Genomic DNA, 15656 nt, shown 5'->3' with positions numbered 1-15656 from the left:
GCAAGTTGCGTTTTCAACGCTTATAAGCTTACTGACGTCTCCCCCTGTCTTGGCTCATTTCGATCCCTCAGCTTCCACTGAAGTTCGTACAGATGCCTGGGGATATGAGATCGCTGCAGTGCTGGCTCAACGCCAACAGCGTCAGCGCATATGCTAGCCGCCTTTTCTCCAACGCCGAACGCAATTATACGATTACTGAGCGCGAGTGTCCCGCCCTTGTATGGAATATGGCTAAATTCCGACTTTACTTATTCGGCCGTCCATTCTCAGTTGTAACCGACCATCATGCGGTTTTTGGTTGTCATCTCCAAGAGATCCCTCCGGCCGTCATGGTCGTTGGGCTTTGCGCCTTCAAGAATACTCCTACAACGTCGTCTACAAGTCTGGGCGTCTTCATCAAGATGCTGATTGTTTGTCTCGCTATCCTGTAGAGCCCCCTGACCTCAGTGACACAGAGGCAATTTCCTGCGTCTTCGCCCTCTCCAATCTCGCCAACATAGCAGGTGAGCAGCGCAACGATTCATCTTTAAGATCCTTCATTGATGGCCTGACATCAGGAAGAACAGATTCTTCTCTGCAACGTTTTGTTGTACAGGATGGAGTGCTCTACCGCCGTAACGTTCATAATGACGCTCCTCCCCTCCTCTTGGTGATTCCCAAAAGGCTCAGCTGCTCTGTTATTGAAGAACTCCACGACCTACACACAACTGGCCATCTCGGCGTGTCTCGCACTTACCACCGGGTACGGCGTCGTTTTTTTGGCCAGGAGTATACCGCAGCATCCGGCACTACATCGCAGCCTGCGACAAGTGTCAGCGTAGGAAAAAACTATCGCGGTCACCAGCTGGCCTTCTCCAACCTATTGACGTGCCCCTGGAACCATTTTATCGTGTTGGGCTTGACCTTCTTGGCCCCTTCCCGACGTCACGGTCGGGTCACAAATTGATCGCAGTGGCAACCGATTATACAACACGTTATGCCATCACACGAGCTTTACACACGAGCTGCGCTACGGATGTCGCTGACTTTCTTCTACACAGCGTCATTCTCCATCACGGCGCTCCTCGTCAATTATTCACCGACCGCGGCCGCTACTTGTATCGAGTTGTTGAAGACATCCTGCGCTCATGTTCTATGAAGCATAAGCTCGCGATCGCGTACCATCCCCAAACCAACAGCCTTACCGAGAGCTTCAACCGCACACTTATGGACATGCTATCCATGTATGTATCACCTGATAACCAAGACTGGGACCTCGCTCTTCCATATGTGACCTTTGCTTACAATTCTTCCAAGCACGACACGACTGGGTATTCACTCTTCTTTCTGCTCTTTGGCAGGCACACCGCTTTACCTTTGGACACGCTGGTTCCTCCTGCTGGCCGCCCCATAACTACCTACGCAAGCGACGCCATTGCGCAAGCCATTGAAGCAACTGAAGCGCGCCAAGTATCCCGTAGTCAGCTCCTCACCTCTCAGACTTCTCAGAGGTCTGCCTACGATAGGCGACATCGCCATGTAACCTATGACCCTGTGTCCTTGGTTCTTTTATGGTCTCCTGCACGCCGCATCGGTCTCTCCGAGAAACTTTTGCCCCCTATAGTGGCCCTCATCGGATGGTGCGCCAAGTCACGGACGTGACTTATGAACTTGCCCCTCTTGTGCCCGTGTCTTCCTGCTCTCGCCCCACTACTGACATTGTCCATGTTTCGCGCCTGAAGCCATACGAACTGATGCCTTCTTTGTCTGATTAGCGCCGGGAGGACGCTTACACAGCCGGCGGTCATGTTACGCGATACGGAAGACGAAGTGTTTCCTTCTCTTGCCTCGCGGTAGGGACAAGGTGATGACGGAGAAGTGGGACTGGTTCCGTGTTGCTGCTTGCTGCTATGCCACTTGAGGCTGTTGAAAAAACGCTGTAAATATATAGAGGTTCCACGTAACAATAATAAACGGGGAGTTTTAGATAGTTAATATGGCAGCAGTCATGTCCTACTGAAAATCTGATCACAATTCTTAGTATCACTCAATGCAAAAAACAATGTCGCTGGAAGATATAATAGACGAATGAGCAATGCTTCAAGAAAGGACTACTTGAAAAGTATTTGTTTTATAGTTTTACTGTCGATGAACTGAGTGAATTTTTCAATGCCTGCCTGCTTGCTGCCAGGCGTCTTCCCGCTCCTCAGTGGTTGGGAGTGGCGAAGCGAAAATTACAAATATTGGTACACACAGGAATGCACAGCAGCCAAGAGCAACAAAATAAAGCGGGGGGTGTCTTTCGGAGAACATAAGTTGTATTCATTAGTCAAGGTGATAAAAAAAATTAAAATGTAAATACGCATCATCAATAGCTCCAAACATCGAAGGAAATGTGGAAGCAGGTTAAAACTTTAATGACACCTACTTTAAAGCCCTGTCGTGAATAAGGGCAACGAGAGAGCGGGCGTGTTGGCTTCGGAAATTCATGAAAAGAAATAAATAGTGCAGATATGGTAGAGAAAATTCATGATGCTGGGGAACCACAAACTGAAGAAAAATGGCAGTCTTCATGAAATAGTGAAGTAAATGATAAAATGCACTCGCTAAGCCGTCTCAGCACCGTCCAAACATACGTGACGCATAACATACGTGTTGAGGCTTTATATGATGGTCTTAGATCTCTTCCTGATGTTTCAATTTGCCACTTCTCGCATGGAGCGCTTCTAATTTCGGCATCGAATGTACACCGATGTTATGTTATGCGAAGAGCAAAGAGCGCGGGCAGCCGATCGGGAAAGGTCGGTGCGCTAGGTGACGTTTTTAATCGCTCTTTTTTCTGATAAGTCTCTTTCGCCAGATACACCGCGCTGCGGCAACACAATATTCGCAGTGGGTTGGTGAAAAATGGGAGCAAAATGTAGCTTTGCTGTTTAAGCGCCGATGACCCCTCACGTTCACTTACCAGCGGCTTTTAAATACAGGAACTAAACGTTTGATGACTTGGTCGTAAACAGAAGGAATCGACAGATATCCAAAGTAGCTCCAGCACTGACGAAGAGGCGCCGCCGCAGCTACCGGCATGGTCCACGTCTGAGGACAATGCTCACACGGTTAGGTACTTGCTGTCCTGCCCACCTTTTTTGAAAAGCCGCGTTATGATCACCAGCTACCGTCAGGTCATCAAGTCTGCTTAAGTTTCTAACATATTGTGTCGGATTGAGTTATGTAGAGCACGGATAGTAGCGCATAGAGAGAGTCTTCCACACTCACACAAACACGAAGTGGAAGGCATACGCTGGGCCTTACACCTAGTCGGTTAAATTTTTATGCGCTGCATGCGAAAAGCTCTTGCGAAACACAAAAGATGTCCGAGAAAGAGAAAGAAACAGAAGAACGGAAAAGCAGGGAGGTTAATTTGGCGATGCCCAGTACTGTACACGTGCAGAGGGGGATAATAAATGGAGAATGAGGAAAGAAAGCAAAATATGACTGGGGAAATCGTGGTATGAAGTTAGGGCAGCGCCGCGAGCTCATATTCCTTAGTGTCGAAACGGCAAAATGCAAATCAATAAAGGGAGATTATTTTCCGGCTGTATAAAACATGCAATCAACACAAAATGTCACTCAACTACATCATATGATTAGAGCGTGTACTTATTTTATTTTCTAAAAAATAAGCAAATGGTGAGCCCACAAGCATAATAAAACAGAACTTTATTTATGAAATACGTCACATGTGGTAAGCAAACATATGCCATGTACATGGAACATACATTCCCTTACTAGAAAAGAAGCTGTGAGCATTTTTACTTGCTTTTCTCATCGTGGAAACGCTGTTCAATTCTCTAACACACTGCTCATGTGTCATCTTGTTAAATTTCTAATTGTAGCTGCGTGTTCTAAGACACTCTGATCTAGCTTCAACACGTAGAGCAATGTCTATTGAGGTATCAAAGAAAGCTTTCTTCCTCATTTGCGCAAAAGCGAGCGCGATCTGCCGGGAAAGCCGGAAAGCTTCTCCGGAAGTTTTGGTAGGAAAGGGCGTCTCAAACCAACACGTGCAAGGCAGCGGTCAGCAGTTCGCATGCGCGTGCTTCATTGTTTTAGTGTTGCTGCTTGACCAGAAATGTGGGCATACTGACGTAAGACGATGTTCGAGGAGTACGAAATTTCATTTCCTCTCTCGGATACGGGGTGGAGGCTGGAGCGAGCATTTTTCTCGTTGTAGTCTCAAGAACGACTGCGTGTGGCGGTGCTTGCATTCCACTACATCTGCTGTTCGCCAAGCTCATCGCGGCTGGTCTTCCATGGAGGAAGATCACGTAAGGAACTTGAAGATAATTCTTGAAACTGCCGACGAAGAACTGATTTGGTGACAACGGCATGCGCACCGTCTATGGAGTCTAGTATTTACATGACAACGGCATGGTTCTTCACTGCCACGGGCCGCATCTTGGAGCACACTATGAATGTGGCTGGGTGAGACATTTTAATATATAGATATGTGTGTGTGTGTGTGTGTGTTTCTAGTGCAAAACGTAAATATGCGTATATATGAGCTGGCGATGCAGCACTACAAATCAGACACTTTTATTGGATTCAAGGCCAGATGGTAATCACAGGCCATCTTATGCACTTGGCGGCTACTGGGGAGTGGCTGTGTAAGGAATAATATGAGAAAAGAGAAAAAAAAGGAAGTTAAGGATGTGAAGAAAAAAATAATACAAACCACTTACAGCAGTGGTGACGCCACAATTCTAGGTTCGAAAGGGCGCCTGTAATGCCTTTGCAAATTAGCAAGGCCTGGGAATAGGTAAAGCTTTCACTACTGAAAAGAGCAGCAGCTTTCTGAAAATGCTACATGTGGCAATGCCACTTAGAAAAGAGACAAACAGAAAGAGAGATGTAATAAAAATAATATATTAAAAACCAAAAAAGTAAATTATGGAGGATGCCAACAAACTCACACACCAATAGATGAATCACACACACACATTAGTTGTGAACCGAGCAGAAAACAATCATTAAAATATGTATATGAAATACTAAGAACAATAAAATAAAGAAGAATAGCTAGAAGCAGTATGAAAGGGAACACGGGAGCGCATGGCCTCCACGCATTCAAATGTGCTGTCACCAATACGTGACATAAATCAGTGGTAAAGATGCATCCAAAGTAATCTTGGTCGCCTCCACTTTCCGAGCGTACCGTACCCTTGGCGCCAACTATGCTCGTCTTGTGTTGGTGGAAGCGCTTTGCAAAGCGCGGAGGCCAAGCGCTCCCGTGTTCCCTTTCATTTTGCTTCCAGCTGTACAGGCACGCCTGTGTATCTGCGACCCCATATATTCGCATATATGAGGCCGCACACGCACACACAGCTGTTCCCTAAACTTAAAAAGAAAAAAGTGACTATGATATGAGCTGGGTAAAAGGGCAGCAATGTTATATGAGCCGAACAAATCTGCGAAGAATAATTTGTGTGCCAACCAAGACACGTATGCTTAGTCAAATTGAATCCCTAACGCATAACCCCATTTCCTTTGCTGTCTTCCTAGTACCAGGAAGAAGCCCACGTCATCCAAACGAGAGACCCAAAACCTTGCACGCGGTTTCCCCTTGGAAAGGACCTCGATTAAGGGGGCGTACATCTCTCCCTTTATGCGGCACATGGGCTCCAATGTCTTGGTGTTGTGATCCCAGGGGACTGCCACATCTAAAATATATGTGCGATGGGGCAGGCTCAAAATATGTGTGGTCTGAATCTCGTCCCATCGCTATCAGTGAAAAGTTTTTCTCGTGTCACCGCTGCACCGGACTGAATCTCTGTTTATTAGCAATGGTATTTGCGATCAAGTTATGGCGTGTAACTCGAGGGAGATTAACGGCATCACATATGCCTGTGATATGGGATACTGTGTCAGGTCCTTTTTGAAACGCCGGCAAATGCTTGTCGTTCGGTCACCAGACCCTTTGTTCGACATGTACCTGCAGGGGTACATATCTGCCCGCAATCTCAAGGCTTTGAATTTGTCCCGTTCACTTAGATATACCGCCCCTGGCTTAAGCCATTTGTTGCCAAGCGGTTCTTCTCAGGGGCCCGCTTATGTCTTCACAAACATAACGTTCCTGCCAAGATGCCAGAGACCGGCATCTGGACTCCTTCAGGGCCTTCACTTCATCTGTTATGTAGGTCACACAATTCGGGACATTGAGGAAGTTGTACAGTTGTTCCTCCTTGTTTTGACGACACGTATTGACGCCGGAGTCTCGCAAAAGCCTTCAGCTGCACCTCCGGTGTCAGGCTTTTCAAGTTTTACAAGCCTAAATCACCTTCGTTGTATAATAAACGAACGAGAAGGTTTTGGAATGACAGTGGTAAATGTAGCAGCCTTTTTACCTCTTTGTGGCTATGGCAGTCGAGATATGTTCCGCGTGCCTTGCCTGCTAGAATACTGGATGTTGCGTAAAGCAATTTTGAGACCAGCACACAGGTTAGGCAATACAGTTTTTGTGTGGGTACCCTGTCGGTCCCTGTCGAACAAACAGTCTAGTAACCAACGACACTCTTTTGCCGGCGTTGCCAAAAAATGGCCTGAAACAGTACAGCAATGTACAGGCAAATGTGATGCTGTTAATCTTCCCAAATTACACGTCATACCTTCATCGCAGAAGCCATATCTAATAAGCTGAGTGAGATTCATTCTGCTGCTTAGGTGACAAGAGAAAAACTTTACACTGATCGCGATGGGACGAGGTTCTGACCAGGCATTATTTTCAGCCTGCCCGATCGCACATATATTTTAGTTGTGGCAGCCACCTCTGATTACACACCGAGACATTAGAACGCATGTGTCGAATCAACAGAGATAAGTACATCCCTTGATCGAGGTCCTTGCCAGAGGGAAACCGTGCAAGGCTTTGGCTCTCTCGTTTGGATGATGTGGGTTCCATTGTGCCAATACTAGCAATTCAGCAAAGAAAATAGGGTTATCTGTTAGGGATTTAATTTGGCTAAGCACGCTTGTCTTGATCGGCACAGTTGTTATTCTTAGCACATTTGCTCAGCTAGTATACATTTGCTGCCCTGTTAACCAGCTCATTTCATATATACTTTTTCCTTTTTGTTTTGGGTTCAGTGCACAGGTTTGTGTGTGCGGCCTCATGTGTGCGACTATAAGAGGTCGTAGATATAGAGGTGGGCATGTATTCCTTCTTATTTTAATTTTAATATTACTTTAATTCACAATTTTTATTTATTTTTTCCTCCTCGTTTCACAACTACTATGTGTGTGGGATTCAGCTTTTGACATGAGAGTTGGTTGGCATCCTCCATAATGTACTTTCTGGGCTTCCTTTTATATTGTTACTTTCTACCGCTCTCTCTTTATCGCCTTTCTAAGTGACGTTGCCATAAGTAGATTTTACAAAGAGCTGCTCCTCTTTTCAGTAGTGAAACCTTTACCTATTCCCAGGCCTTACTAATTTTATACGGTATTACAGGCACCCTTTCGAACCTGGAGTTGTGGCGTCACCACTACATATTTATCTTTTATTTCTTTTTTCATTACTTCCTTAACCCTCTGTATCTTCTTTTCTCCCAAATTATTCCTTACCAGCCACTCACTAACCGCCGCCATGGTCATAATGTATTTGCCTTGCTTTATGTATTAAAATAATAAAAAGCCCCATTCCTGCAGAAGACAACTGCAGGAATTTTCTAACTGTGTAATCGACAACTGGCCGGTGGTGACTCTGTGCCGGGTTTTTACGTTGCACTGTACCTGCCTTTTTTTACGTTTCTGAACATGTGCTTCTTAAAATAAAATGTTTCTAGCCAAATGCCTCGTATAATTAGTAATACGAATGACTGGATTAAGGAGATTCCTACTGCTCCTATCTATATTTAGCGAAATCACGTCCAAAGGAACGGGCTTGGCAAAATGAACGGAGAAAGAGGACCCCGTTGAGCTTGACTCTAGCCTAACTCTTTGAAGAGACATGAGGGGATATAAAGTGACTAGTGAGATTAGAATTGGATTTAGTCAGTTCCGATCCGAAGGTGCTTTGTATGTATTTACCAGGCCGAACTCGTACAGCAATTGCTGAGCAATGTGGCGCCTCTTGTAGGTATGAATGCGCTGTTCGGCAGGTTTTAACTGGCACGTTGCTCTCTTCGGGCTCCGTGTGCCCCCTTCCCGCCGTCCACTCCGCAATTCAGTTCAGTAGAGGCTTGCTTGACTATTCTTCTTCACATGATTCCGACCGAGGGGCTGACGCGAGAGGGCTGTGGCTCCTAATGTAGAAATAATGTTACCGCGGCCAGTCCTTGGGCTTTATCGTCTGGACAACAGGCCCTTAGCGGCGATAGCTCAGGTTCTGCCCCCTGTGCAGTCGAGACGGTGCTATGCACTTTATCTCTGCATCTGTAGAGGATAATCGTGAGCATGTACGATTGATTTTTGACATTCCGTCCCCTCTGCATGCTACTTTGGCGCCTAAAGAGCCTAACAATGATTCAAGCTGTGTCTTGGATACCTCACCAGATAATAAAAATGAATCTGAATCTCCTTTTAGGATTTAGCCCAAAAAGCACTCCTGCGCATTCCACTGGCTTCGACCAACGTGGGCTTTTCGACAATCCCGTCTCGACGACTGGCCTTGGGCCAGTTAGCGATAGGGTACCCTCCTCTTTCTGTGAGGACGGGTTAAGCCCTCGCTTTGATCTCCGCAACTATTTCCAGTGCGAGACACAGGGGGAGCCCGAACCCTTCGCTACTCTCATTAGAGCTGATCACGGACTCTGCCGAGTCTAGTAACAAGCATAATATTTGATTCCTTTTTTTTAAATTAGTCAAACGTTTTCAGCTGCCCGACTGCCGGGCATCCTTAAAAGCACACCGGATTCGATGGAGCGGCAAAGTCTCTCCTACTCTGATTTTCGTTTGGTCGGCGGGCGCGGTGGGGGTCCGTAGACGGTTTCGACTGCGCTCCCAGTGCTTCATAGTAACATGCAATCCTAGAGTGATGAAACGATTATAGCATAGCTATATCTCTGAGGCGTTAAGCCTGTTTACATGCCCGATAGACGGAGGCCGAAGTTCGTAGGGCATAGACTGAACTTGAACTTCCGCCTGGCGAGCGATTCGTAAATACGGCCATAGCGGATAAGCATCACACCAGATCGGTTGATGCCATCCGCGGTTCTCGGCACAATGACAGTTACCGCCATGAATTGGAAGTAGAGCGTAAACGATGTGGGATGCATGGTGTAAGGCCATCTGTGGATATGCGTGGTCAGTTGCGGCTTTGCCGTGCGTTCCATCAGCTTGTTTATCCCGCCCTCGATACGCGGAAGAAGAGCCAGAGACACCCATTCTGGAGTTTCAGGATGTTTTTGAACTTCTCTCCAACTACAAGCTTGAATCCTCCCGCCTGGCTTAAAACCTACGCAACAGTACCGGGCTGCCTGTGACCTTGCACTTCTATATGACAAGTTTGGGATGACTCACAAAACGAATAAGGGGGGTAAGCGCAAGGCTGTTAAGGTTATAAAACTTCCGAGTGCGGCTAGAAAAATTAGAAGAGTTCCGCGCTGCTGACCCGAATATGGAGCGAAAGCATTAGCTGCGGGTGACCGAGCGTTCTTATTTTGGGCGCAGTGCCGGCTCGGCGATGACGGACACGGCCACGGACTTTAAGATGGACACGGGACAAAGCGACGAGGGGTTAAAGCCGTCATAGAGTGCTCTCGCAATAAAAGATTTCATAGGAGACTGTGCTCATATCACCAGCAAGTTTTCATTAGGGTACAGACCTGCCCGCAATCCTATGGCTGATTTTGTCTTGTTCACCTAGATATGTCGTCCCTTGGTTAAGTCATTTATTGGCAAAGGGTTCCTTCCGGGAACCAGCTTTCATGCCAGGTTACTAGAGACCGGCGCCTAGACTCTTTGATTGCCTTCACGGAGATTGTAGAAGTTGTACACTTTTTCCCCTCCGTGTCTCTAAGACACTCCTCAATAACCGTGTCGACCCTTTCAGAGCCCGGACGCCGGAGTCTTGCGAAAGCCTTCAGCTGCACCTCCGGGGCCAGGCAGGTCAAGTTTAACAAGCCTGATCCCGCATTGTATGATAAATGAATGCGAAAGTGCGGCAATGAGAACCGTACATGAAGCAGCTTTTTTACCTCTTTGCCGATGAGGCGGTCAAGGTATGTCCCGCATACCATTCCTGCAAGATTATTGAATGTTGCGTAAAGCAATTTTGATACCAAAACACTGATTTGACAATAGCGTTTTTGTGTGGGTTTCAATCGAGCCAATCGAAGTGCATCACGCTGCTTGTGAATTAAGTAAATTGAAACCCAGGGTGACCTGTTGACGAAGAATTCCACGCCTAAGTACTTTACAGGCTCACTTGGAGCCCTTGGTTTGACACTGCATCTCCGATGATGACGTCGCGGATGCGGTAGTCAAACCACTTTAGGTCGTGTGCATCATAGCGGAACACAAAAACTCGATTTTGACTGGGCTCATCGAAAGGCACGGTTGTGAAAAAAAACTGGCTTGTAACATCAAGGTTTCTGTAGAGGTCAGCGAGGCTGCTGGCGACGAGAACGACGTCGTCAGCATATGCAAAAGCTGCAATGTTAGTGTGATTGATCTGTAACCCCCGACCGGATCCGTTTTACTCATGCGTCAAGGGATAAAGCATCAGATTGAATAGGTAGGGTGACAGAGGGTCAGCCTGCTTGATCCTCCGCTGCACGAGCACCTGAATTACATTCGAGCTCCTAATAATGAGAATATGGTGTGCTGAAAAAAAAGTAAAGCTTGCGGATCACACCGATGAGAACAGCGATTGCCCCTCTCATCTCCAAAGCCTGAAATAGTGAACGGTGACTTACATTATCAAAGACCTTCCAAAGATCCAATGATGCCATATACAGGTGAGTTTTATTAACCTTGCTCCATTTCATCATACCTTGCAATAAGAGGTGGTTGGATTGTGCTGATATATCGCCCGAAAAACCGCTCTGCTGCAGATTAAAAAAAATGAGATGACTGATTCGTCCCAACAAGATTCGCGAAAATAGCCTAATCTACACCGAGCTGATAGTTATGGGCCGCAAGGCGCCTGCGGAAAGTGGCACTTCACACTTCGGAATAAAAACAGTCCGTGAAGGGCGAAGTTTAATTAGAAGTCTGTATGTGATAACGAAGCTGTTAAATACCAGAGCTTTATTTCCATAGGTATTTTTCAACGTGTTGGACCACCCACTCGACCTGTGCTGAGGGGCTCTGAAAAAGACTGTCCTATTGGCTTTGCATGTCAGTGAGTGAAATGTCAAAACCATGTGTCCCAGTTTTGCATACCTCATCTATAAGATCCTTCGTACTCTTATGGAAAAGTTGGTGGTGTTATGAGTACAGGCTTCCTAGAAAATGTTTATTGCGAAAGCAATACTACGACAGGTCTAACCGCTCATCGCTGTTTGCCGTGTCCGCGTCCAAGTCCGTGTCCGTGATCCCTGAGCCGGCGCTGCGCCTAACCGAAGAAGAGGAACGCTCGGTCATCAAGAGGCCAACAACAACACGGCATAGCTAACTCCTTATTCCGCAACTTAGAAGGGACTGTTTTGCAGACCCTGCTTGATACATTCAACGACGTGTGGCATTCTGGTATCATGCCGGACGAGTGGAAGCATTCTATTGTTGCAATATCGAAGTCGGGTCATCCTCCAGTATATCTCTCGGACCTTCGTCCCATTTCCCTGACGCGTAAAATCTGCAAGATTTCCGCAAATGTTCTCACCGCTCGCTTATCGTGGTGGTTGGAATTGCATTATTGTAATCCAGAATTACAAACCTGCTTCCGCCCGCAAATAGGAACGGAGGTCGGCCCTGCTACTTCGGCTGCTGCTGTGGTTCACCACTCTCCGCAGAGTCATCTTGTTAGAACCATGATAGCTACAGACATAACAAAGGCATATGATAACATCATTCATTCAGCCATTCTTTTCTCCCTACAAAATCTTGGTCTCCCGCACAGGTTTCTCCTCTCCATTCACGCCTTTCTAAGAAATCGAATGTTCAGTGTGCGTGTCCATGGAAAGCCCTTTGGTCACTTCCCCTCAAACAGAGGAATGCCTCAAGGCTCCGTTCTCACCCCTAGGTGTTTTCTTGCAGCCTTTATTCCACCCGTTCGAGCCCTAGAAACCATCCGTTCTATCCGCGTGTTTGCGTACGCCAATGATATAACCTTATGGTGCGGTCACCCAGATACGGCTATCCAGCAGGCGGCCCTCAAGCATGTGCTAGATGTCAAGATTTCGCCTCCTTCCTTTGGGTCTAACTCGCATACTAAATCATGTTTCATTCGCATTGGAAATAAAGCTGGCTTAGGGAAAGCTCCCACTATAGAGTTTATGAGAGATAATTCCCCTATTCCTAAGGCACAAACTGCTCGCATTCTTGGTCTTCTTCATTACTCTGAGACAGGCACGCCGTGGCTGACAGCCGTCCGTAAGTCCGCTCGCGCTACTGTAGGTCTGTTTTGTCGCATAGCTGTGCGTTCTGGCGGCGCGCGTGCTCACACGGCCCGCCAGCATGTTAGCTCTGTCCTTCAGCCGCGGTTAATCTACAAGGCACAGACAGTGGGACTCCTTTGAAGCTATCCATCGGAAGGCTTTGCGTGCCATTACATGTCTCCCCCGACCAACACCCATACCAGTACTTCAGGAGTACGCCTAGCTAAATACTCTGAGTGAGCTCATTGATCAGCGGATGGCAAACAGAGCTCGCAAATAGTCTTTACAACTCCATCGTTTAAGGATACTACCTCCATGGTCGCATTGCCAGCTCACTGACAATCGCCGCACTGCTTCCCAGTCGGTATCATCTGCACATCTGCCTGAAGGGTGCATATTATATACCGATGCGTCACATACTGCAGAGCGAGGAGTTACTTCTGTGTATAGTCCCTCTCATCGGCATCTAAACTCTTACGTGATATATACCGCGGATACGTGCACCCCTCTGGAACTGGAACTTCAAGCCATTTCCAATGCCATTTATTCCCTCCCGTTCCTACATTCAATGCAGTTAATATTTACACCGACTCTCTCAATGGCCGTAAACAGCTTAAGGCCGTTCTACGCACATTTCAAATAACACAGTCCATACACTTGCTCTGTTCAAAGTACCCATGTCCTATTCGCGTACACTGGATTCGCGGCCATGCTCGCGATCCACATAATATTCAACCGGATGTTATGACGCACATAAACACATCAGGCAATCCACCACCTTCCCCTCTTCCCCCAGATCCTTTCCTGTTCCACGTTTCCGATTCTCAAGCTCTGCGCCAGCGAGTCCGCGCTCTCATTCCTGCGTAGTCTTACTCGGCAGGAGGAGGCATCAGCGTGCCGGATTCGGGCAGCGACGGCTCTGACCCCATCTGTACGTCATCGGTGGCGTGAAAACGATCTTCCCGTGACTAACAGGTGCCCTCACTGTGACACTGCACCTGGAACCTGTGATGTGCGTCACTTGTGGACGTGGCCAGCAACGGCTCCAGTTAGACAACGGCTACTCATGAAGGTGGGCCTGTGGTGGAACCGGGATTGTGATTACGAGAACTGGACAATCTACAACCACTACACCACCAACCTCTGCGACTACCTTAGTGAAACTAGACTTAACTCCTTCTTTTATCCCATTCCCCTCTCTCTCATCTTATGCCTTGTGGCAAACTTCGAATAAAAAACATCCCCAGGACTCAGCACTTTTGAGTCATTAGACACTAATCATGGTCATGACTAACTTGCACAAGTCATGGACTCCAAGTCATGCACATTGCATCTTCGATCTGTCTGACTGATGACCAGTGACTACGACTCATGACTAAACTATGATAACTCGCTCGACATAATTAGTCACATTATGACATTTATGTACCACTTGTCATTACATACAGAATCATGACTACCAGTCTCATCTTACTGCGTCGTCATAGCACATTACATTTTGCTTCCACTTTTTGCTTGCACGCTTTGCTGACGCGTTTTCGTAAAGAGCCAAGTAAGCTATTCGCCTTAAAATCACGTCCCGCATTCCATAATGTTCCATTTCGTAATTTAATATCGTATCCATTTGATGAGTTCGCACCGATGACTGAAGAAGCCACTGGTTTCAAGCGTCTGCGGGAAGCGACACAACGCGGACACGGCCGACCACATCTCAAAACTGCTGGCATGACGCAGCCAGTGGCATATACGGTGCGTGTTGCAAGTGCCGATGATTATCTTTGGCGGCAGGGACGCCTATCTTGAAATTTCGGTCACTGGAAGCTCGCGCCATTCATCTAATGCTGCGGTCATGCTGACGCCCAGCCGTATAAAACAAAAAAAATGGAAGCTATGGAATACGGCTCCTGGCAAATGGCTGCGCCAATCACCGACTTCCTCCTTGTAGAAGAGTATGCCAGACTTACGAACTGTGAACGCCATTCTAGCCTGAAACCTTATCTTACCCGGCCGTTGCCTTTCCAGGAACAAGCTATCTCGGCGCGCATTCGACTGGGCCTTCTCCCGATTAAATTGTGATACGCCATGACGGCCGAGAGGGTTGTGACTTGCGCGCCCAGGTGTGCAATTTTCGATACAGTGTATTCACGTTTCAATGCAGGCGGGAATTTAAGAGAAAGGCTTTGCATGAGTTTTCAAGATACCACTTGGTATGCCGGAGAACGACAGATTATTAATCTGTCCGTACAGGGAATGTCAATGCGGGAGATCCGGAAATTGACAGGCTCATCAATGACGGCAATTATTCGCATTGTCCATGCGTACCGACATGACCAGGGGCAAATCGAATAGGCCCAGCATCCTGGTCGCCCAAGGAGGGACACCAGAGGGGGTCAACCAACTTATAATCACTGCTGCGGTGGTTGAAAAGTTTGTAAGTGCGGCCGAGATCAAGGAAGCTTCTGATTTTCAGTTGAGCGAGAGAACTATACGCCGGCGGTTGAATACAGCAGGGCTTCACGACTACATCGCTGCCCAAAAACATCAACTGACCACGAAGTAGAAGCTCGATCGATTTGCGTTTGCACGGCAGTATTAAGACTGGACAGCGGACGACTGGAGAGAGGTCGTGTTCACTGATGAAAGCACGTTTTCCTGTCGATGTGACCAGCAGTGCCGCGTCTGGAGGTCCCAGAACAGCAGGCATTTCTACAGAGCATACGATCATCTTGGCGAAACTGGCAGGACACGCATGAAAATGAATATAACACACCAGTGATGACTTGCTTCCCTGACGAAGACAAGTCCTCTTGTCGAACCTTTGGCTTCGCTTGCGAACTAAGGCTTTCCTCAACGCTTGTTCAGAGCTCTTTCCTGATCTATCATCAATGTTGCTGTGGTAATAAGTCGCCATAAGGATTAGAGCTTTTCAATTGCTCTCTAGGAAGTTTTTTCCTCAATCAGACAGGCATCAACAGCTCACGCCTCCACCTTTCTCTTTACTTGACCAGGGATGATCCCGAGCCCATCTCGGAGGTCCTCAGCAGTGGGCGTTGCTCAGTGAATGTGTGGGGCGAAGTCTGCGAAGATGGCCTTGGCCCTCTAGTTAGGCTGCCAACGCCTTTCACTGCTACAGACTACTGCGAC

General features: G+C 47.3%; 1 protein-coding gene across 1 annotated transcript in view; it reads right to left on the bottom strand.

The window, feature by feature from the left end:
- The window catches only part of LOC146186980 (uncharacterized), a 114109-nt gene that overhangs the window by 61844 nt on the left and 36609 nt on the right, over nucleotides 1–15656 (bottom strand). The window lies entirely within an intron of this gene.

This window comes from Amblyomma maculatum, chromosome 6 (assembly GCF_055883805.1).
Source record: "Amblyomma maculatum isolate TAMU_Amacu chromosome 6, ASM5588380v1, whole genome shotgun sequence".
Taxonomy (NCBI): Eukaryota; Metazoa; Arthropoda; class Arachnida; order Ixodida; family Ixodidae; genus Amblyomma; species Amblyomma maculatum.
Note: the sequence above shows the minus strand (reverse complement) of the source record. Positions and strands in the feature narration are given on the sequence as shown.